Raw genomic sequence first — 22,865 nt, forward strand, 5'->3', positions numbered from 1 at the left:
CAGAGAATTTCCTATTGGTCACCAATTCTTTTATCAAAACTATTACATTGAGAAACATTTTATTGAGTAATATCTCCCTCATCCAATAAAGTATGATTTTCTCAAACCTTTTCTACCATTGTTCTACAAGCATTGAGGAAGTGTTTCTACCTTTTTTCTCTGCAGGCTATACATTTACTGAATTTAGACCCGTGGAAGAAGGTATTCCTTCCTATTGAGGTAAAAGATTCCTTTTCATTTATTCATGGGAATCTTAGATTTCTTCTCCATTTGGACAACTTTGTTAGTTGCACAAGTGTTACCTGTAAAGTTGCCTTTCATTAACCACTCCAGAAATCTGCTGGTCTTTTCAGAACAACTCACATTTCCTGTGTACTACAGTTAAACACTATAAATGAATGCAATATTTCAGATGGAATCCCAATAATAAAGGATCTCGTCACCTTTCTCTAATGAAATTCCTCCACATTCAAAGTTAAAAGGGTCTCTCTTGGATCTCAAACTGCAAAAAATTTACTTCTAATGAGCTATCTGCTATTACTTCTCATAGAAATGACAAGCCTTGATTATACTGCTTTCCAGTGTTCTTTCTCATTTACCATTTGAGTTTTGAAGTGACAGTTTTCAGATATCTTAGCAGCTTCTTTCCTACACCACTATTTTCTGCAACTCTACCTCTTTAGGCCCATTTTTAATACACTTCTTGACTTCACAGATGTAAGAATCACCTGTGAACCTTATTAGCAAATTACTTAAACCTACTTCTAGATCACTGTTGTGATGTCATATATAAGAAATAGTTTATTCTTTTCTGATTGATTTCTGGTGTGCCTTCTTCCCTGTTTGATATGTTTTTTCTTACTCTAGCTCTTATTTGAAGTAATTTTGCCTGTTTCAGATCACATGCAAATAGTGCTCCACACTAATGTGTTTTGCACATAGAAGTGGATGAATAATTGTGTATTTTACTAAAACTGAGCTAATGAGATGACTGCATTAAGTAATTTAGAAATACTAAGTAACAAGTGGTAGTGGTACTCATAATTATTCCTCGGGTAAAAGTTTAAGTATGCCATAAAGTAGGTACTTTATTCATAGGGCTGGGAACTGATGTAAAGAAAGTCATTGCCTGTAAGTGTCTGAATATCATTAAAAGGTAAAGTGATTTGCTTGGTGGTAAAACAAATCAATAATAGAATTTCACACTATTGCTAGTAAATACACACTATTTCCCTTTAGTTTCCAGCTATTTCTTGTATGCTTCCAGGTAGCAGGCTAATACACAGTTTTCTATTCCTTCCACTTCCTCTCAGTCTCCCCAGATATTATTAACATTCTGTTTTAAAAGGCTTTATGTTATGCTCCCTTTGCTTCTTTTATATAGCTTAGAACATCTGATGGCTGGTTTCCAAGAGAAGGCAAATAAACTTCCATTATCATAATTTTTTCTCTCACATTTTGAATTTGTAAATTTCCAGAACTTTTAGATTATCCAGTTGGCATGCTTAAATTTACTCTCCACCCTGCACTGATTTTTCATTTCCCAGTTTTAGATCTTTTCCATTTGCAGTCTTTGTGGAAGAAAAATGCAGTCAACACTAAGACTTCTTTTTTTAGGTTAGGTGGATCCCAATGTAAGAATCCACTATAACATGCAGACTGTAAATTAAATATAGAACCTGTTCAGTGCTGCAGATTATATATGGATAAGCAGGAGGCACACAGAACGCCAATTAATTAATCAAATGCAAATGAATAATGAAACAACACATCCAAAAATAAGCATAATTTTATGCATAATTGTAAACATATTTATTTATTAATCTTTTCAATGATAAGAAGTATGACATTATAGTCTCTCTTTACATATAGAGAAGAGAAGACTAGGAAGATAAGTTTGATGAGACACTGATAACCTGCTGGTAAATGATCAGACATAAACTTAGAGTCCCTGTAACCTGCTCTCAGGTTTCAATCAGTAGATTTTGCTGCCCTGCAACTAGTTGGAAACAGTATGTTTGAGCCAAGTACAGACCACTAGAAGGTCTACATTTTAGCATGACTGCTATAGATTTAAAGAGATAAATGAAAGGGAGTTGCAAAGCTGTCTAATTCTGAGCTCCTGACCAGAAAAAGATTCAAGAGTGCTTAGACCACACTTAAAGATATTTGTTTAAACTATAAATTGTTTTTAGGACTCTCTAGTGTGCTCAATTCCTTGTTCTCTCAAGTTAATTGGCCCCAAAACTCAGCCAGTTTTTCTCAAGTATTCTTGTGTCTTTTTGCCACGGGAAGCTACTCTTGAGGTTTCTCACTTTCTCACTCCTGCTTTCGCTCTCAATCTCATTCTTGCTCCTAGAACTGGCATGTCTTGATGTTAGAAATGAAGGTAATAAACCCATTTCTCCATGCTCTCACTGCACTTATACCCCTCAGGATGGTACACCTCAGTGTTTCCGATCTGGTAGTATTAAAAATCACCATTGCAAATGAAGTAATTATTTCCTTCCAAATCTTCTTGGACTGAAAAAATAAACAGGAGTTTCTTTTATAGCATTCTTTTACAGCATTCTTTTACATCTTTGAAGGCTGTTACCAGACTCAGCCATCAGTCATAGTTTTTCTATACAAAGCAGTCAGTTTTTATAGCACATATGACTGTATTCCTATGACTATTCTAAAACTTATCTACCCTTTCAAGTGTGGAACCCCAAAGAAAAACAAACTATTCTGGCTGATGTCTTACCAAGGGCAAGCAAAGCAGAATAATTCTCTTCTGTTTCTTTCTATGCACTAGTAACAGTGTTGTATGTAATACCAATATCGTAGTTATTTTTCATCGTGTATCATTGACTATACTGGTTATACTGACTACAGTTTGCTTATGCAGTAATGCTGTCTAACCTGTAATTCCACATTTTCTATTTGTGCATTTGATTTTTTCTGCCTAAGGGAGTATTTAAACTGGTAAATTGCAGTAAAATAGGTTACAAATTTTACAGCACACTAGCTTCTCTATGCCAGCTTCCCCTGTGGATTCTTGTAGCCTGCACTAATACTGGCTTTGTGCACACATGGAGTAGACGACATCACACAGAGCTATACTTACTGCTTAGCAAGAGCATCAGCATGAAAAGTTAGTATGCGGCATGAAATGTTCATGCTTTAGTTTACTGTTCTAACTTGCTTGCGTAGACAAGCCCTAAGTACTCTGCACGTCTTTCTGTTGAATTTCCCGTTATTGATTTCAGACCAATCCCCACATTTATCAAGATGATTTTGGTATTAAATAATGTATCTCTCTCCTCCCCTTTTCCCTTTCAAAGTTACAACATCAGCTCTTCATAGTCTTTAATGACATTGTAGATCACTGCAAGATGGCACAGGTGGGGTCTTAACATTGGCAGAATAACCGAGACGGCATTTTTATAGTTACAATTTTTTAGACTACGATCACAAAATTTTAAAAAATGATTAAGTGGGGACTAAAAAGAACACCCACAAGATTAATCACCAGAAGAGATAACTTTCATGTGTTGAAGGAATAAGACACTTTCATCATCTATCTGCTTTTAGGAGAAAGGAAGCTCATAAATTTTAAACCTAAAGTAGATTTTTGTGTGTAAAAAGGCAGAGAAGTGTTTCTCTTGGAACTAGCACCTAATTCCTTCTCATATTAATGAGAGAAATAATTCTCCAGAGGAGGATATCTGTAGTTTCTTTGGTATTTATGCTGACAGTTCCTAATGGATTAGAAGTAGCTGTTACTTCTGGCCTGTTAGTAGGTATGTGTTACAAATACAATCTTTGCCTGGATCAGAGGTTCCAGTTTGCAGAAAGTTTTTTTGCATAATTCTAAAACAAGCTTCTACTTTTTAATGGGTTACGCATGCTTGGAGAAGGTATGCAAGGCTGCATTATATGTTAATACCGTCTTCTCATCAAAACAAGGATTTTAACCTTTATAAAAACTATTTCTTTTTGATAATCATTAAATTTTGGTCATTTAGTTTTGAACTGAATTTGGCCCTTCTTTATAAAATTTTAACTACAAACATTTGGAAAACAAAACTCACCTACAACTACTCTTTATACTGTTTTACCTTTAGCTGTCAGCTCTCTTGTTTACCTCTGGTTCTAATGTGGCTATCATAACATGTGGACTAGCTTCATGTGAAAACAAAGGTACAGTTCTACTTGGTTACTTGCAGCAGAGGCAGGCTTTACCAGTGCTCTGATTGGAATGGATATAAGGAGGAAGCCATATAGCTGCATTAACGCACTCTCCTGTTCTAATAAAACTCTGTGATGCTTTTAAATGTGAGAACATCACTGAGGTGATACAGTTGCACAGCTTTCAGGCTAGAGGGAGGTAAGCTCACAGAATAAATGAAGTGAGTTCAAGTCTGGCTTTAAGAAAATACATGAACAAATTTGTGGAGCCTGGACTGGAATCAAGGCAGTGATTTCATTTAACACTTGTGTCATTTCTGCAGATTGTAGGTAAAAGGAGTTTTCTCTTTCTTCTTCTCCTGGCCTGCTGTCCCCAAACACTCAGTCTTATCTTTCTCTATCAATCAGATGTAATGACAGCTGCAGTATAAGTTTAATCTGTCCTCAGTCCTTTCTTTCCTTCCAACAATTGAACAAAGATTTCCCTTTTAAAATATACAGGGTTCATACTCACCATTCCTATGAAAACTATGTGGTTACACTTGCCTTGAAAATGTAAGACACAGATTCAGTCCTCTATTCTGTCAACTTCCCCATTGTAGCTACATTTTCTAAGGCTATGCTTCCTCTTCTGTTCTGTGTGCTCTAAAAAAGCCTACCAGATATAAAGCCTCCAAGAACTCAAGAAAAATGTCTCAGGCTTAGGCGTGTTAGGTATTCAAATGTTCATCGCATTCAGTACTTTACTGTTAAAATTTTGTGTTCAGTGTCGTAAGGACAAGCTTGATGGGCTTCAAGGTGCATTGTCCTTCTGCGAACCTCTCTACAGCTTAATTAAACAGAGGAAAGACCATTTACGTCGCAATGGAGGGCGATGGCTCTCTATTTATTTGTTCACTGATTAGTCAATATACTCAGAGTTTATTTGCAGTGTTGTTCACTGTTAGAACTAAAATACCTATTATTCTCAGTTGCCTCACAGCCTGATGAGCATAAATTGCCTCATTTCTGCAGAAATTCTGACAGAGGTGAGTCCTTCCACTCTTCAATTATTTATATTTCTGTTGTTATAAGTCCTGTTAACCATCAGCGTAAGTAGGAGACAGTGTGGAACCTTGCCTTTCCAAAGCCTATGCTGCTGGGAAGAGACAGCAACTTCTGAGCAGCACTTCTGTGTGGCACCACATCAGCTCTTGCATCCATGCAGTCTCTTCTTGCTGCTTCCTGTTGTTCAAGGAAGGAGGATAGATATTCCTCCTTTTCCTTCCCATGGCTCTTTCTGCATGCCCTGTGTGAAGACCCTCACACTTCCCTCTGTAACCTTCACCACTACTCTAGACAGTTATGTAAGGACCTTTACTGCACATACTTAACTTGAACAAAAGCTATTCTGAGGAGAGATGACAACATTTCTTCATCTGCAATTACAGAGCATTGTTTTGAAGTCTCTGAAAAAAGCTATTGAAGAACATCATTATTGCCAAAATTTTCTTTGTAAGTCTGAACTTTCAAATGCCCTTAGTGTATTGAAAAAATCATATACGGACAATCTGAATCACAAAGAGTAATTTGGAAGGTCTGTGGACCGAAAATAAATGGTTGGTTATAAGAGATCTGACTGTAAACTCTGTCTACCTGCCAATCATTTGAAGTAACCTAACTGGACATTACCTGCACATGCATGTGGTGTGTTTGATTTAAGAGTTGATATTTTCTTTTGTGTGTATTTTCAACTATGGAATGAGCTATCATGCTTTAGCGTTTCACTGTTCAGGCAAGTCACATTGCATCATTTTCACAGAGGTCACAGTTACAAGGTCAAATTTACACTCTGAGTTATTCAAGTCTTCTAATTGGACTAGTTTTTGGTCTATATTTGCTGTCATTCTTTGCTTAAATAAAAACACTGACATAATTTAAAGCACCCAGTTTTGAAGTAGTCTCAAATGAATATCTAACTGTTCATGTGATACCTAACTTCAAGCCTACTGAAATCTGTGACAAGATTCCCACTGGAGTCACTGGGTTTTCTGTCACAACCCAAAGTGAGTACTATCACAACCCAAAGACATCAAAGGCTACATAAAGGTATAACTGTCTCATAGATTAACATTACTGAATTTTCTCAATGAGATGGACGAGATAGCCGAATTGGACTTTCTCGGTTTTTGAGAGGCAAGATCTGAAGTGGATATGTTATTCATTTTCATAACTAAACACCTCTTCATCCTGTTCTCAAGGAATACAAATAGTTGGGGTAAATATCTGGGATCCATTATATCAGCCATTGTGTAGCAATAAATACAGCCATTTCCTGTCCCAAAAACTAGCTAAACTGAGATGGGAGCTTGGAGGTATTATGGATGAAAAAAAGGAAGGCTAGGGAGGAAGAGGAGGAAAAGTAGATATGGAGATACTGCCAAGTAGCTCAAAACTATCTAAGTGGTGCTGTATCCTATTTCTAGAACAAAATAAGTATCTCATAAGTATAATCTGAACCGGTCTCATCAAACACCTGATACCTTGAAGGCTTGTAAAATGAAAGCCTCAAGGACAAGCATAGGGGTATACAGTAAAACAACACTCAAGAGAAGAGCAATAGAATAATCGTGAAAAAGAAATCCAGGATGAGAGCAACATAGAAAAATAGATAATAAAACCTGCCATCCTGTTCCAGTAGCTACAGCCGGGATTACTGTTCTGTGTTGCATTATATAGTGCAGATAGACCCTTAGTTTTGAGCATTTTTGATTTTTTGCTTTGCATGTCTATTTTCTGTGCCCCTTCACCTGACAAGTCTTCCTGTCCCAAGAGAAAGACACATCTGAGTGCGTTCTTTTTTTTTTTTTTTTTCCCTAACAGTTTTGCTGCAATAAGGGATGCTTCAGAACACTACTGCCCATGCTCCAGGTTCAGCCTTGTTCTCTCTGCCATGGTATATGGCAGTCCTCTGAAATCCTTTTCTGAGATGTTTAACCATATCTTTGCACCTGGCTAACATAGGGCTTCTTGCCACCAAAGACTCCTAAAGACCTCCTAAGGGTTATATATTTGCTTTGTTGAGCACAACAGAACCTCAGGAATTGCCTAAATGGTCAGAGGCTGCCACTTGTATGTTACCCTTCTCAGTGCTGTGGGCTGGTCAGAGTGGCTCATAGCAATAAATCCATCTGAGAAGCAAGGATTGTTAGCAGGGACACAGTCACACATGTCTAAGTGGCTCTGGAGTCTCAGTTAGCTTTGACAACTCTGGCTTGGAGCTGGTGTGTAACAGTCATGGCCTGTCCATGGAGACTGGCCAAAAATCTTAAACAGCTGGCCCTAAGGTTTCATGCTAGAAGAGCAGAATTTTCGAAATTATCTTCCAGAGCACCTTTTATCAACTTCCAGCAATGTGTCATTATCCAGGTGAGATACTGAATGGTCTCATTGCCTTAAATTCCATGGGATTACATTTATCCTATAGGTAGTAAAAAATGATCTACTACATGAAAGGACTTATGGATTTTTAATTTTTTTTTTTTAAAACCTGTTACCAGACCTGCTCTCTTTACTGATAGACAGAAGCTGCATGAATTGATAAGCAACTTTTATATCTATGAACAGCTGGATATTGTGGTTCACTGACTACTTGGGTTATACTGGGGTAATTTGACACATATCGTGTAGAAAACACAGTAAACTGCTCACTCATAGCTTTGCTGGGTTGTTGGGGTTTTTTTAGAGAAATGTAATTTTCTTTTCTGAATTCATTCTATTTACACTAACTTGCTGTCTATTATCCACTGCGGTCCTTGTGATTAGTTGAATTTTTAGTACAATTTGTAGCAGAAACCATTACAAAGCCTGAAAACATTTCCATCATGTATGTATATCCAGATAACTTCAAGTGATTTTCTTCTAATGCAAGTTTTCTCTTTCATAGCCCTAAAGAATGTTTGATTTGCTTTTGACAAGATACTAATTTAAATGTGTAGAAGAACTGCTGTAAGTGAGCACACTGCCAGTTTTGTAAAAATATTCAGTACAGCCCACATTTGGATCTGTATTTTTGATACACAGTGTCTAAATACTCCATTTCCATTGAAAATCATGCTTAGAAAATATATTTCAGTTCATTTCACACTGTGTTAATTGTGTAACACACTGTAACCATTACCTTTTACCAGCCACAGTTGCTCATCTAATGGGAAATGATGACTTTAACAAGGAATTATTAGATCTGTTTGATCTGAGAATGCACGTGTGGACAATGGGAGCTGCTGGCTGGAACATGCACCATTTTCTCCCCCTGTGAGTACATAATTGAATTACAAGTCTCATTTTAGGGAGGAAAAAAGTGTCAGTAAGCCTTATGTTTTGTAGCTAGCCCTGCTAAGTGGCAAATTTTATTTAACATTACTGAATAAATATGAGGCATCTAGTGTTACCTTAAGGCCAGTTTAAAATATGTCAGATTTTCTAACCGGAAAGCAGATAGGTAAAACTGGTTTTATGGTAGGTTATAAAAATTTTGGACTTTTTTTTCATTAAATAACATTGCAACTTTAAAATTTGACATGGGGGTCATCATCTCGGAGTTTTACTACAAACAGGAGGAACACATGCAAGTATCAGAAGATAATGATATTCAACACTATCTTATCTATTATTAGAAAACTGTTTTTTCAAGAGTGTTGCTTTGAATGACGTGTTTCTGGATTTGCTTGGGGAAGTGAGAAACTTACAGTCTTGCTGTGAGACAGATGTCTTATGGGAACATAAGCCCTGAATGTACCATATTTAATGCTGCTATTGACATTTATTCTTTATTGGAGGTATAATAGGTATTTTTGTTGTAGAAATTGAGAAAGAGTGAAATGCCACTCTAAAATTACTTGGGAACCTGAAGTCCAGTTTTCATAAGTCACTGAGAGACAGAAGTTTTGGAATATCTACCCTGCCTTGCTGCGAGCAGAAGAGATAGCTCTCTTTCCTAATTGAAGTTTCTCCCATTCAGCAGTTATGCCAGTCTCAGTAGGGTTCTTAGTTCAAGCAACCATCCCATTCTGAGTGGGTAAATACACTTATTGGAGTGGACCTGAATTGATGTGAGTACTCATCCTCAGGACCTGAGATAGTACCTCTGTGAAACATCCTATCGCAGGCTATAGCTGTCACCCTAAGTGTCCGTGACAGTCATTTGCTAGGGCTTTCAAAATAATTCAGAGTCCCCAAGCAACAGATTGGTGCTTAGATTCATCGTATTGGCACTGCTGCTGTTTTCACAGCTATAACTACCGCCTAACCTCCCAGGCGTCCAATTCAGTTATGTGTATAGTCTCTTGCAACTGGCGGCTTCAAAGCAACGAAAGCACTGCTGCAACCTTCCCTACTGATTAGCTGCTCAGAGCACTAGCTTCAGCCTTGAAGCCTTGAAGATGGACTATTACAGAAGCTGGGAACATCTAGTTTTCAAATGATATATAATTCACATAAAGTGCCTAATGCTTTCTATCCTGTAAACTCTGTAGCAGAAGGGCCAGATTGAAGTCCCTAACAGCTGGAACGTCTGCATAAACAACAGCCAAGTGGCACCAGTTGTGTCTGAAAGAGGTACTGTAAATGGGAAGAGAGACTGAGAAGCCTAATTTCATGTGAGATTCACAATGGGTCGAGTTATCTGTCTTGTGCTATCAAATCCAGAACCATAGTCCTTCCGCTCCCTGCTCCTGCTCTTCCCATGACCTGTCTGTGGTGGATCCTGGATACCTGCGTAACAGCTTAGTCAAATCTAGGACCACTAGGAGTGTCTTTGATCAGCTAAAAGACCCTTGAATCCCTCTAAAAATGGGACCCAAAGACTTGTATAAAAGATTGTGCTGCCACAGATGAGCATGTTCTTAGGTGGCCCTGTGGATGTCTTTTGGGACAGCTCACAGAAGTGGTGCTCAGTGGATGCAGACCTTGTAGCATCAAGAAGCCCAAGAAGCCAGATTACACCTCTGAGGTGGGATGTAGCTGAACTTGGGCATTGCAGGCCCACCAAAGGATGGTATTGCTGAACTGTGAGCCCAGTTCCTTGTGACTCCTGTTTTGTCATTCGTCCCACTCCCCTGGTTTCATGAGCCCACATTTGCCAAACTAGTCTAGAAAGCCCTTATAAACTTCAAATACTTTTCAAAAGAATGTGAAATACCTGAGTCACTGAATCAAAATCACCAAATCAGAGTCACCAAATCAGAATCACCAAATGGTCGAGGTTCAAGGGACCTCTGAAAGTCATCTTTTCTAACCCTGCTCAAGCAGGGTCACCTAAAGTAGTTTGTGTAAGACCAGCTTCAGATGGCTTTTGAATATCTTGAAGTATGTAGAGTACAGAGCTTCTCTGAGCAACCCTCACAGTAAGAGTGTTTCTTGATGTTCAGATAGTACATTTTGTTTTGCTGATATCCTCTTGTTTTGTCACTAGGCATCAGTGAAAAAAGCCTGGCTCCATCTTCCTTTACAGTCTCCAATTCAGGTTTTTATGCATTTTGATGCAATTCCCCCTGAGCCTTCTTCAGGCTCAATAGTCCCAGCTCTACTTGTATGAGGAATGCTCCAGTCCCTTAATCACCTCTATGGCCCTTCAGTGGACTGCCTCTAGGATGTCCGTATGCCTCTTGTACTGGGGAAACCAGCACTGTATCCAGTACTCCCAGCGTGGCCTCACTAGTGCTAACCAGAGGCGAAGGATCACACTCCTTGGCTTGCTTGCAACACTCCTCCTAAGGAAGCCCAGGACGCTTAGCCTTCTTTGCTGAAAGGTCAAAGTCGCTTACATTCTTACAAAAATGTAACTAAAGGTGCACAAAATGCCATGTTTTTTCACTCCTTGCCTAATCTTCTAAACCCAAATAATTAAACATTATTGTGCATAATTTTATTTTTTAAGTTCAAACCAGATGAACTAGTTCTTGCACTCAGTAAAGAACAAGCAGAAATCAAAAGTTATGTTGAACCTCAGGCAGTAATTTACTCTGGTGCACCTTTACATGTCAACGTGGTTCCTTCAACTTCGGTGGGACTGGCCTTGTATGGATAAGGCCTCCAGAATACAAGAAATGACTCCATCCTCTTTTAGCCCTCTTTAGACTTTAGTGTAAATAATGACTAGCAATGCATTTTTGAAAGTTGATATATGATAATCTGAATCCTATTTAATCCCCAATATGTTAGTTTTTACAGCAGAATTTGACTCATCTCAGCAGATCTAAAATGCCTCCATCTATTCAATAGCAGACACTTTGGATTTTCAGTGCCCCAAGGTATGTATGCAAAATGAAAGCTTGACAGAAATATAATCTATGTATCTCAACAGTTTATTTACAAAAGTCTCAAGTTAGATATCAAAAATTATACATTCTGATATCAAGTCTGATTTTCAATAAGGTAACGGCCTCACAACCACCCTGTAACCAGTATTGGAGGTTACCGATATTAACCGTTCATGAAATGCTGTGCAAAACGAAAGTACCTGATATTTCTACACTCAGTGAAGGCAGCAGTTAGTGGAGTCAAGCTACCTCACTGTTCTTTTTCAAAGCTGCCAAGCTGTTTTTTGAATGTAAAGACAATATAAAGTCATTCTGAATACAGTAAGATATTTTATTTCTCTCTGAAATTGGTATTATTTTGATTTGTCTCTCACTCTCTGCATTGACTTTGAGATTCTCTGCCTCTTAGAATGTGTTATCAGAAATGTCACTGCGTTTCTGGGCAGCTTAATGGAAATATTTTTTTTTAGCTTTAATTTTTCTTCATAACAATGTTATTTATTTTGTTTATATGATAGAACACTGATAAATTGGACTTTGCTCATATTCTATATCACATTGGTTTGAATTACAATGCTCAAACCTCCCAGTAAACAAATGCAAAACTGGAGATTACATCTTTGTTAAGATTACAATCCCCTCTTGTAAGTAATATTAAAATTGACTCTCTGAATACAATCAAGAGTTTGTCCAGTTATCTTTAGTTGATCTCCCTAGAAAGATAGTACAGGTTGCAAATGAAATTGCAGTACATTAGAAATCAAAGCAATAATATAAAATCAGAAAAAACAAAATGGCAATTTTTGCATATCTTGGGCCTTAAAAGTTATGACTTTTATCTAACTGACAGGAGAGGTCAACTCCTGTTTATGGAAACGGTAAGTAAAGTGAGACAGCTAGGACAAGACAAAATAACATATTTAATGTCAAGATGTTGAAAAGAATTTTCCTTCTTTGTGAGTGTGGCTAGGCTTAACAAATCTGTGAAGAAAATCTGGAACAAAAGTAACATTTCCATAAATGTTGTCTGAGGCATTACCAATCACAGTGGATTAAGATATTTAAGTTTCATTACTGCCTTTACTTGAGATCATTCCAGTACTCTAATTTTAGCCTCCTGCTGCATTTTCTTCAACACAGTAGGCTGGAACCCTGGACTCCAGCTATTTAAAAAGTTTTAAACCTGTCAGACCAGTGATTTACAGGTAGGTGTTTGGAAAGTCCCTTAAGATCCTTTCTTTAGAAAGTATGTGCACAGTCCTGTAGTATTCGCAGTCATCACATTTCTGGATGTGATTCAAGAAGCACAGTCCAATCTTGATACCAGCATACCAGCATGTGCTGGTAGCCTTGTACATATTTGGCCAAATCTTGGAGTTCTCAGTTCTTAATTTCTTTTAGGTTCAACAGGATGTCTGGTCACTGAAGCATATAATTTCTTGGGAGACTGTCACATGCTACAACTCAGCATGCCCTTTTAATCTCTTCAGCCTGTTATTATCCAGTTATTATTTCTTCTGCACCCATACATACCTACAGCAATTATTCACACCGACTCACATAGAAGGGGTGATACTTTTTTCTTCACTAAAACTTTTGCTACTTGGGTAAGTGCATATAAGGAAGATGGTGAAGAGGTTTTCCTCTGCAGCCTGCCAAGAAGTGATAACCAGGTTTATGAAATAACCTTCAACAGTACTGACGTTTTCTGCAGATGTTGTTTATGCTGGTTCTCCAGCAAAGTCACTGACAGGTTGAAATATATATTTATAAGTAACTCTAGCTGTATCTTTATGTTGATATTCCTGTGACTGCATTTAGGCAAGTCACTATTCTTTAGGTTATGAAATGGTTGCTTCAATTATTTTATGTCTTTCTTTGTCATATGCTGTGTGTTGGTATATGTGCAGGTATATAAGAACATAAAGAAATACATGTAAATACATTGTGAAATTCTCTTTGATTACTAGTACATCTACAATGATTAAATGTCCTGTCTTATTGCAAGTAAGTCAAAATTCTTAAATACTTGGTGTGGTATGCTTAATATCATTATTCATGACCTGTGGTACTTGAGCCTCCCCCAGCCTGGTCCGCTACCATATCAGGTATTGTGCAAACCATTAAATCTGCTGAATAAGATCTTTCTTCTTTTGCCTATATTCTGTCAGTGATGTTTCTCCATGGATAAAAAGAGGAATATTGTGTTCTCTGTATCTACATACAATTATAAGTGCAACACAACTACACAAATAGCTCAATATCATATTGCATATTTCTGTTAGATATAGAATTAAAAGATAATTGGAAAATTCAGGATGGAAGGAGCCTCCTGCTCATAGTTAATTATGGGAAAACGTGGTAGTTAGTTAGTTAGAAATTATGTAGAAGTTTTGACTTGTTTTATGTGCCTGGCTAGAAGATTTATTTCATGTCAGTATGTAAAAAAGCTGACACAGGTAAAAGTGTTTTACATGTCAATCCAGAGATTCTGGGTTTCAGCTGTGAGAAAGGTGTTTCCTTACATGCACTGTGCAGCTAAAATTGTTTTTTCATTCACTAGGTTGTTAAAGCATCTGACTAAATGAAGCCCTGCAAAGTTTCTGAGTTTTAACATCCAGTACAAATTACAGAATTTACTTACTGCTGTAAAAGTACTGGCATTTTTCTCTTTTTCCATCTGCATTATTCTAGTCATCTGTTACACTGGACAAATTTAATGTTGTCAATATCACACTGTATAAACCACAGCTCAATGCACTTCTTGTGGTTTTCTCTGTTCTTGTATCTAAAATTTGCTAGGGTTTATTCTTTAAGATCTATATAGTGAAAGAGACTTTTCCATTCAAGATATATTAAATTAGTTTTGTATCTTTTGTCTGTCAATACATTTAAAAAAAATATTACACTTTTGCTTCTGCATTTCAATGAAATGTCTGTAGAACTGTTTGTGGCCTTAGGAAGCTTTCAAAATGAGTGATGATATTTTTGTTTTGCATGTTAATCTCACACTTTATCAGAAAGCTGAAGGTGTATATTCAGTTACTGAAAATGAAAGACCCTACAATGTACACTCCAAACTCCTAATGGCAGTTGCTATTAAACTGCTCCACAGTTTAACTCAAAAAGTAACATAAAAGTCCTATTAAAATATGCTTGCCAAAACCTGTGTGCATGGAAGACAACAACATTCAAGGTTTCTGACAAACGGCTGGGATCGAATTAGGTTGAAGGTAAAACCTTCAATGGGAACATTAGGAAACTTTAACTTCCCGGTTGTAGATTGGAGAATAAGTATTGCTAAAGATATTAGGACACGTATAGTTTTGCAAGTGATGTGAACAGATTTCTTAACCAAATTATCATAAAAACAACAAAAGATCATGCCATATTTTCTTTTGATAAGTAATAAAGAACTTTTAGGAGAGTTGGTCAAAGGAGTTGACTCAATAATAATGGAAAGATAAACAAAAGCAGGTTTATGATTCATACTTTTAAAGGAGGACATGGAAGTCTGGAAGATATCTGGATAGAAAAATCTCAGAAGAGCCTTAGCATCTGCAAGTCAAAAATGCAAAAACTGTCTTGTATTGATAGATTAAATAAGGAAAAAAACCTGTAGGAAAAAGCTGAATTCAGGTCTATATGGCTGAATATCATCTCCAAAATGGAGTAAATGCATAATGTACAAAAGAAAAATTTCATTTGCAAGCAGAAAATAAATCCTTAAAAATCAACGGGAGAATTGCAAATATTTACCACATGTAGCACTATAGTTATGAAAAAAACCTACTGACTTGCTGAAATGATTTCAATAGTATGTTGTATAAAAGATTTGGGGAATATTTTTAAAGAAATGAAAACGAAGGAATGCAGAAAAATGGATAATACATTGAAATTAACTTTGAAGATGACTAAGTTTCTGAATACAGAGGAAGACTGGATGAACTTGGGAAGCCGTTGCTTCTATAGGTTGAATTTTGAGCAATTAAGAATACTAGTTAGTGAAGTCACCAAAGACAAAAAACCTCCTGGAACAATCAGAATCTCTAAATCAAAGAACACTACTTAAGTTAATCATGTTCATGAAAGGTAAAATTATACTGTAAAACATACAGAGAAGGCTACTAGGATGAGCAAATTTCATTCATTCATTCGTAAATCTTCCTTATTGCAGATTATAAATTGGTCTATTTGGTATAGAAAATGAAGCCTGAGATGCACATAAATGTCTTCTATATTTATTTTGGGGGAATAAAATTAGAGAGAGATTATAAAAAAAATTATATAAACAAAATGAAAACTTTGACCAAAAATCCTTAAATAAACCCTTGCTGCAAGGGGTCATTGTAACAGGTCCAGGGAACATAAACAGAGCTGTATAGTTTCTATACAAGCGCTAGCCTGTTGAGTATGCAGTGCAGGTAGATCAAAGAAGAGATCAGGAAAGGGGTTATGTTTCACTGCACCTGTAAGGTGTTTGAATGGTAAGAAACTATGCAAGAGAAAGAGGAGACATAAAGGATTAGTGCAACATTTAGGACTGATTTCAGTTTTGACTTGAATACATGGCTATACTTAAGGATGCAATGGTATTTCAGATGGAGCTTTTACTGTCTTCCCTGAAAAGATCTTCCAGGTATTGGGTCATCCTTCTTAGTCTTTGGGATACATTTGGGTGGATAAAGAAGCTCTTCTGTTTAACTGTGTTAGTACATATGATTTTAGTTACTGTCATTGCAGAGCTGGGCTAATGTATCTGAAGTTACGTTAATTGACCATGTTGTCATGTCCCTACCCCCAGTGTTTTTTCCTGAGGCTAACAGAGCCTGAAATGCAGTAGCCTATTTTGTCAGTGTTTTTTAATTGGGTTAAAGTCTCCTGAGCAAGCAGCACTGGGAGTTTCATTTGTAGCCTGAACAGAGGGCATAAATAACGAATGCAGAACTTTTACAAACCTTTTGGTACTGGATGAATTTCCACTTCCAAAATCTTCTCAGCTAAAAAAATCAAACATATAAATTAGTCTTCTGCTGATTAATTGTATTTTAGAATAGCTAGTAAGATGTAAATTGGTTTCAAAAATTAGGCTTCTGAGGGGAAACTTTGATTAAATCCCTAGAAACAATAAATCAGCTACAAAAATAAGCTAAGACAGGGGTTTCTTTTCCTTACGGATGCCCTCTTGTGTGGGAAGTAACAGATGTAATATTGGCATAAAACAGAGAAATAACATTTAAAAATTACAGCAGTACTATATGAATGCATATTAAAATAAATCAGTTGTTTGTTGCACTCTGAAAATGACAACATTAAGAAAAACTCTTCCTTTAATTTCAAGCAGCATTATCTTAGAAGAAGTACAATGATTTTGTTCTTTTTTCTTAAATGGCCAAAGCACATGGTAAATGATTGATAATGCAGATAATGGAACGATATTACAAAGTGATGTTTTTATTTTCTGTGATAAAGTAGTTTAGAGGAAATGCACTTTTGGAAGGTATTTAGTAGTTGGCAGCCATTTTCAATTGTATCTAAATTAAACCTTGTGTCTTCATTAATTTTGCTGTTAACCATTTGAAATTTAACCTGTATTTTCTGCAAAAACACCAAAATCTGAAATCACCTGTGAATTATTATGACATTCATATACATTTCATTAAAATCAGAATAGTTTTCTGCATAGTTGACAAAGATGACAACTATGGATAAGGTAACTTACAAAAGGCATAAAAAATGTATCTTGCATTTTTGGTTCCTTAAAAGTACTTTTTATTCCCAGTGTTTATTAGGGTGTTAAACGTTCTTTACTTGCATTGGAAATATACACAATGTTGGGTGTAATGAAGAAAATAGTTTATTTCAGACGTCAGGCTCAGTATTTTTTTTTCTGTGCTGGAACAAGACGAGTACCACATGGTCTAGGTCATGAACAGAAACCTCGGGTACTCCTTTAGCACATATTTTAGATAATAACAGTGATTATTTGTGAAATAATTGAAAGGCTCTGGGAAAAGTACTGGTAAACCCATACTAATCATTTCTAGATGGGGAATGATTTAAGACATATAAAGCAAACTAAATTTTCCATCACATGATGCAATCAAGATAAATCTAAATAGTCATATTTAAGTAGGCATATTTTTTCATGCTTTTTGGTATTTGAGACTAGTATTGTTGTTTGTACAATTTTTTTTTTTTTTTTTTCCCTGGAATCTTGCCTATACTTGCCTAAAGTGCTATTATTCTAGTCAAACAGATTTGTGTCTAAGTAAATTGGAATTTTCTGGGAAAAAAGTTCCTGTCATCTTTGTGCCAAATGTATTTGTATTACCTGTAGCTAGGTCTGTCACATCAGCTGAAAATAGTAAGGGTACCGTAAAAAGTGATCTCACCAAAACTGACATGCTCAGTGAAATTCATTTACATAAGTGGAATTGAGGGAAAATTTTCATCTACTAAGAAATGGAGAACAAAGATCTAGAGTGGACTGGAAACAAGGACAGAGTAGAGATAAAAGAATGAGATCATTAGGTCAAGTCCTTCAATCAGCTAGCCTATTTTTCAGACCCAGGCTAACTCACTGACGAAAGTACATTATTACTCTTCAATCACACCTCAAGTCTGCAAGTCTCTTGATGTCTAGAAACTTTGAATTTTTTTGCATGATTTATGCAGTCACATTTCAATTTAAGAACTTTAGTCTGCTCAGCAGCCATTAGTTTACAGAACGAGTAGATGCTAGGGTTAAAGCCAGAGCAACATCATCCTATTTTTCACATAGATTTTAATTTTAATTTCTGAAGTCTAATCTCTTTGTAAAAGAGGTAGTATTAAAAATGCTATGTGAAAAAATTATGTAGACAGAACCAAATCTGCATAACCAAATTGAATTAATTAGAAAGAGCCTTTATATCCTACACAAGGATTTAATATGACTTTGAGGATATGTAATCTCTGACAGATCACAGTTTTGAAAATAGGAGGATTATTTTCTAGTCTGAATGTGTAAAAATGTTATAAATAACTCCTGCCACCCCCACAAAATGACAATCAACTAAATGGTGATATGTCTGCACATGCATGGGGTACAATGAGACAAAAAGGTCCATCTGCAGATCCACTGTCCACTCCCATTAGTCACATCATTTGGCAAACTGAATGTGAGTCATTTGTGTCTGGCAGCTTTTATGCAGAAAAGATCACAGCAATAATACAATATGTTGAAATGCTAGAAAATCATCCTCCCAGGAGAGTTTTGCCAATTAGGAGAGGACTGAGAAGTGTGTGTTACAAGAGGTAGCTCAGTATGGTTCAGGATCAGAAGAGGGAAAGGCGGGAGGAGGAACAAGGGAAAAAAAGCAAAAATATGTAAGAGGAATTTGACTCCTCCCCAAAATCTAAAAGGCTTTCAACACTGGTCTAGCTGGTTGTATGAACTGCAATGTGGAAGCTGGTTCTAAAGATCTTGATTATTGGGTGGCTACACTTTGTACAGCTGTAAGGTATGGGGATTGGGCTGATGTATATGAAAAGCTACAAGTAAAGGCATTGAAGAGAGGAGCCACTAACAGGAATACGGAGTTGAGCCTCAATTGAATGCTCTTTCCTAGACTAGTGTTGGTAGCCTTGTATTCAAATGCTTCAGTCTCACGTGGATTATCTGTTAAATATTATGAGATAGGAAAATAACATTTTTAACCCTTAAGGGAAGACCAACATGGAAAAGAAAAAAAGCTAATTGATATGTCAAAGGACATAAACACAGTGGCAGAGCAAGGAACTGACTTCCAAGTCTCCTGCCTGCTTCACCAGACATGGTTCATTTTCTATTTCTGGATTTTCTGTCTTGTATCTTGTGACAGTCCTCTTTAGAAAGGAAGATAATAACCTGGTACAGACAATAACATAATGGCTATTGAATTGTAGACAGATTTTTAATAAATCATGGAAAGAACAGCTACTCAAAGCTTTACTGTCTTCAGTAATCAATCATGTCAGAACAGTGGCTGAGCCCAGAACAAACCAGATCCTGGCAGCTTTAGTCACCTAGTATGAGTTTATCATAGCACTGACATCTATGTGGGTATGTACATTAAATTTATTTAACTACAGAATTCTTAACTAGTTGCAAATTTGATCAACCTCTTAACCATCTGCTTTCAAAAACTGGAGCATTAAAGTCATGCCTCCTTTTAACATCCAGTGTTTTTTTCATCTTGTTCCGAAAAAGGAAAATTATTTCTTCAAGGACTCAGTTGTGCTGAAGTACAAAGTATACAGGTTGTTTACAACTGCTGGAAATACCCTAAATTCACTTGTTTAATAAAAGATACTATTCTCTGAGAGATAACTGAAAGTTGTGAAATAGATCATTCTCTTTGTTTCAAAAATGGTTTGGTATATTTTTGTGAATGACCGTGGTAAGTCTATATCACCTTATTGTGTTTGTTATGTATTAGTATTTTAAAAGTTATTGTTTTCTAAAAGCTAGAGATTAATTTTGTTAGGGATATTCCCTTTTATATCTGAGGAATATTAGTCTATTCTGTTTTTCATTTGTAAGTCCTCTGCCTAAACTCTTCTGTTGTCCATTCAAGGAGCAAGAACTATACAGGGAATCGTGGATGAAGAATAATCATGTAGCAGAAAAGATGATATAGTTCAGATATTACCATTTTTTTAAATGGTCTTGAATAGCAAAAATGCTCTGTGAGACCAGGATAGGCTTATATGCAGTTCATAAAACTCTGTCTAGGCAACAGCCACACTTGTGGATTACGTTACCTAAGCCTATTGCTGTTCTTGCTGTAAGCTGCCCTCCTTATCTAGTAGTAGAAGCTGCAGTCCTTCTGTGGTGCTTAGACAGTGTGTTAAGCAGGCAGGAAATTATTTGGGAAAGTCAGATGCCAGCATTTGCTTCAAGTGCTGTAAGACAGGGAGTTTACATGTGGCCAATACACAAGTACTGTTTCCTTTGTTGTGCACACACAAGCACAATGTGCACTGCTGCTTGTGTGATATAAGCTCATCCTGCTACGTGGTCGCAGAATCATAGAATTGTAGAATGGTTTGGGTTGGAAAGGACCTTAAGATCATCTAGTGTCAAGCCCCCTGCCATGGGCAGGGGTAACTCACTCTAGACCATGTCGCCCAAGGCTATGTCCAACCTGGCCTTGAACACTGCCAGGGATGGAGTATTCACAACTTCCTTGGGCAGCCTATTCCAGTGCCTCACCATCGTCACAGTAAAGAACTTCTTTATATCTAACCTAAATGTCCCCTGTTTAAGTTTAAGCCCATTACCCCTTGTCCTATCACTACAGTCCCCGATCAAGAGTCCCTCTCCAGCATCCCTGTAGGCCCCTTTCAGATACTTGAAGGCTGCTATGAGGTCTCCACGCAGCCTTCTCTTTTCCAGGCTGAACAACCCCATCTTTCTCAGCCTGTCTTCATACGGGAGGTGCTCCAGCCCGCTTATCATCCTCGTGGCCCTCCTCTGGACTTGCTCCAACAGCTCTCTGTCCTTCTTATGTTGAGGACACCAGAACTCCAAGTGGGGTCTCATGAAAGCAGAGTAGAGGAGTAGAATCACCCCTTAGTATTGTGCTACTAAGTTGTATGTCTTCCAAGTGATATGATAAAACCATGTTTTCTCATTGTATGACCTAAGTGAGTATACAGTTACATCCAATGGATGTGCAAAGGAAGGTTTTAGCCATTACACGGACTCTGTGTTTCTGTGCTTCTGCTGGACATAGACATTTGAACTCTGTGATTCAGCACTACCTTCCTTAAGCAAATCTGGCACAGCTTTGCACATTACCCATGTAGTCCAGAGGCTTGTTTACACGGCTCTCTTACAGACAAAAAACCTGATGAAGACAGAGCAGATGAAACTCTGAGCTTGGCATGCCCAGTTCTTGTTTTCTTAGTTTGAAATAAATCTGTCCCAGCATTTTTTAATATTTGAAAATAAAAAGAAAATAGTCAGGCATTTAAGATATATATTCCATCAAGCTAGTGATCTCTGAACTAAAAACTCTCCTAGCAGTATCGTTCTGATGAATTCCAGTGGCTCCCATGGGGCTACGAGAGGATCAGCTCATAACACTGCAGACTCCTAGTTCTCCTAATATGCCTTGGAACAATTCACTGTTGTAGTCTCCAAAGAAACCATAAAGTTGTTATTTCTTGTATCAGATAAAAACAAGTGCATTGTCAAGCATGATCAATATTACATTTATTTGTATTGCATAACGTAAGTGATACAACATGATAAAAATAGTATATATTTAGTCCTGGTTCTGCTGTTTGAAAATGGAGGCTGTTGAAATCATGCAAAATTGGATTTTAGGGAAAAATTCCTCACCTTTTTATCTCAAAGGAAGTGAAATAGAATATTTATAGAAAAATGTTCAAATGAACTACATTGATGGCAAAAAAATATATTTGCATAAAGTTTAGATGTCTAAAAGCTGGATATTGAAGTCAGAATTAAACATGTGAGACTCCCTTTATAGCAAATATAAACGAAAATAGGTACTCACAATTAATCTGGTCCATCTGTGTCCATTTTAGGGACATAAATGATTGTCTAGAGGTGTCTTTTTTATCTCCACTGGCTGTAACAGGACCTTGGGGTGACTAGCTTAACCTCAGAAATGAAGGTTTGGGTTTTTTAGTAGGGGAGATAAATCCTCCCCATTGATGAGTCATCTAGCAAATACCCTGAATAAAGAACAGCTTCATAACCCTCTCTAGGCTCACTTGTTCCTGTTAGTGTAGAACTGAACTCAAGTGAATTCCATAATGCTGAAGCACTATATTTAATCTTGTTGAAAGTTTGGTTTTGTTTTGGGTTTTTTTTATATATTTTTTGCAACAGTAAAATGTTACTTTGAAAATAAAGTTATAGCAGGATGATTTTCTTTATATAGATCTGATCTAATTAACTTCAAATGGCAGGAGCTTATTCTTTTGGAGTGCAAAATATGATGTCCAATCCCTCTTTTACTGGAAAATAATGAATACCCTAACTGTGCAGCATAGTGGTAGCTGTGAAGATCTACTTTATTTTTTTTAAAAATCCAGATTTCAATCTTTCTGAGAGGATAACTGCAGAAGGAGATTAATCTCTGGTCCCTCTGGAGTGTTACTAAACCTGAAGAACTACATAGGAATGTGTCTTTTTCTTACCTATTACTCAAAATTATCAAGAAATACCTCTCTACTTTAAATTTGGCAGCAAAATAGAATGAAAAAATCATGTGTAACCGTCTTTCATATTCGTCATTCTGTCATAAATTATTTTGCTTTTTCAATAGAATTTGGTTATTCCTAGTTAAATGTTTACTGGCAACTGAATTTGTAGCTGCACTCTGCTTTTTAAGC

The sequence above is a fragment of the Strigops habroptila genome, chromosome 1 (assembly GCF_004027225.2).
Source record: "Strigops habroptila isolate Jane chromosome 1, bStrHab1.2.pri, whole genome shotgun sequence".
Taxonomy (NCBI): Eukaryota; Metazoa; Chordata; class Aves; order Psittaciformes; family Psittacidae; genus Strigops; species Strigops habroptila.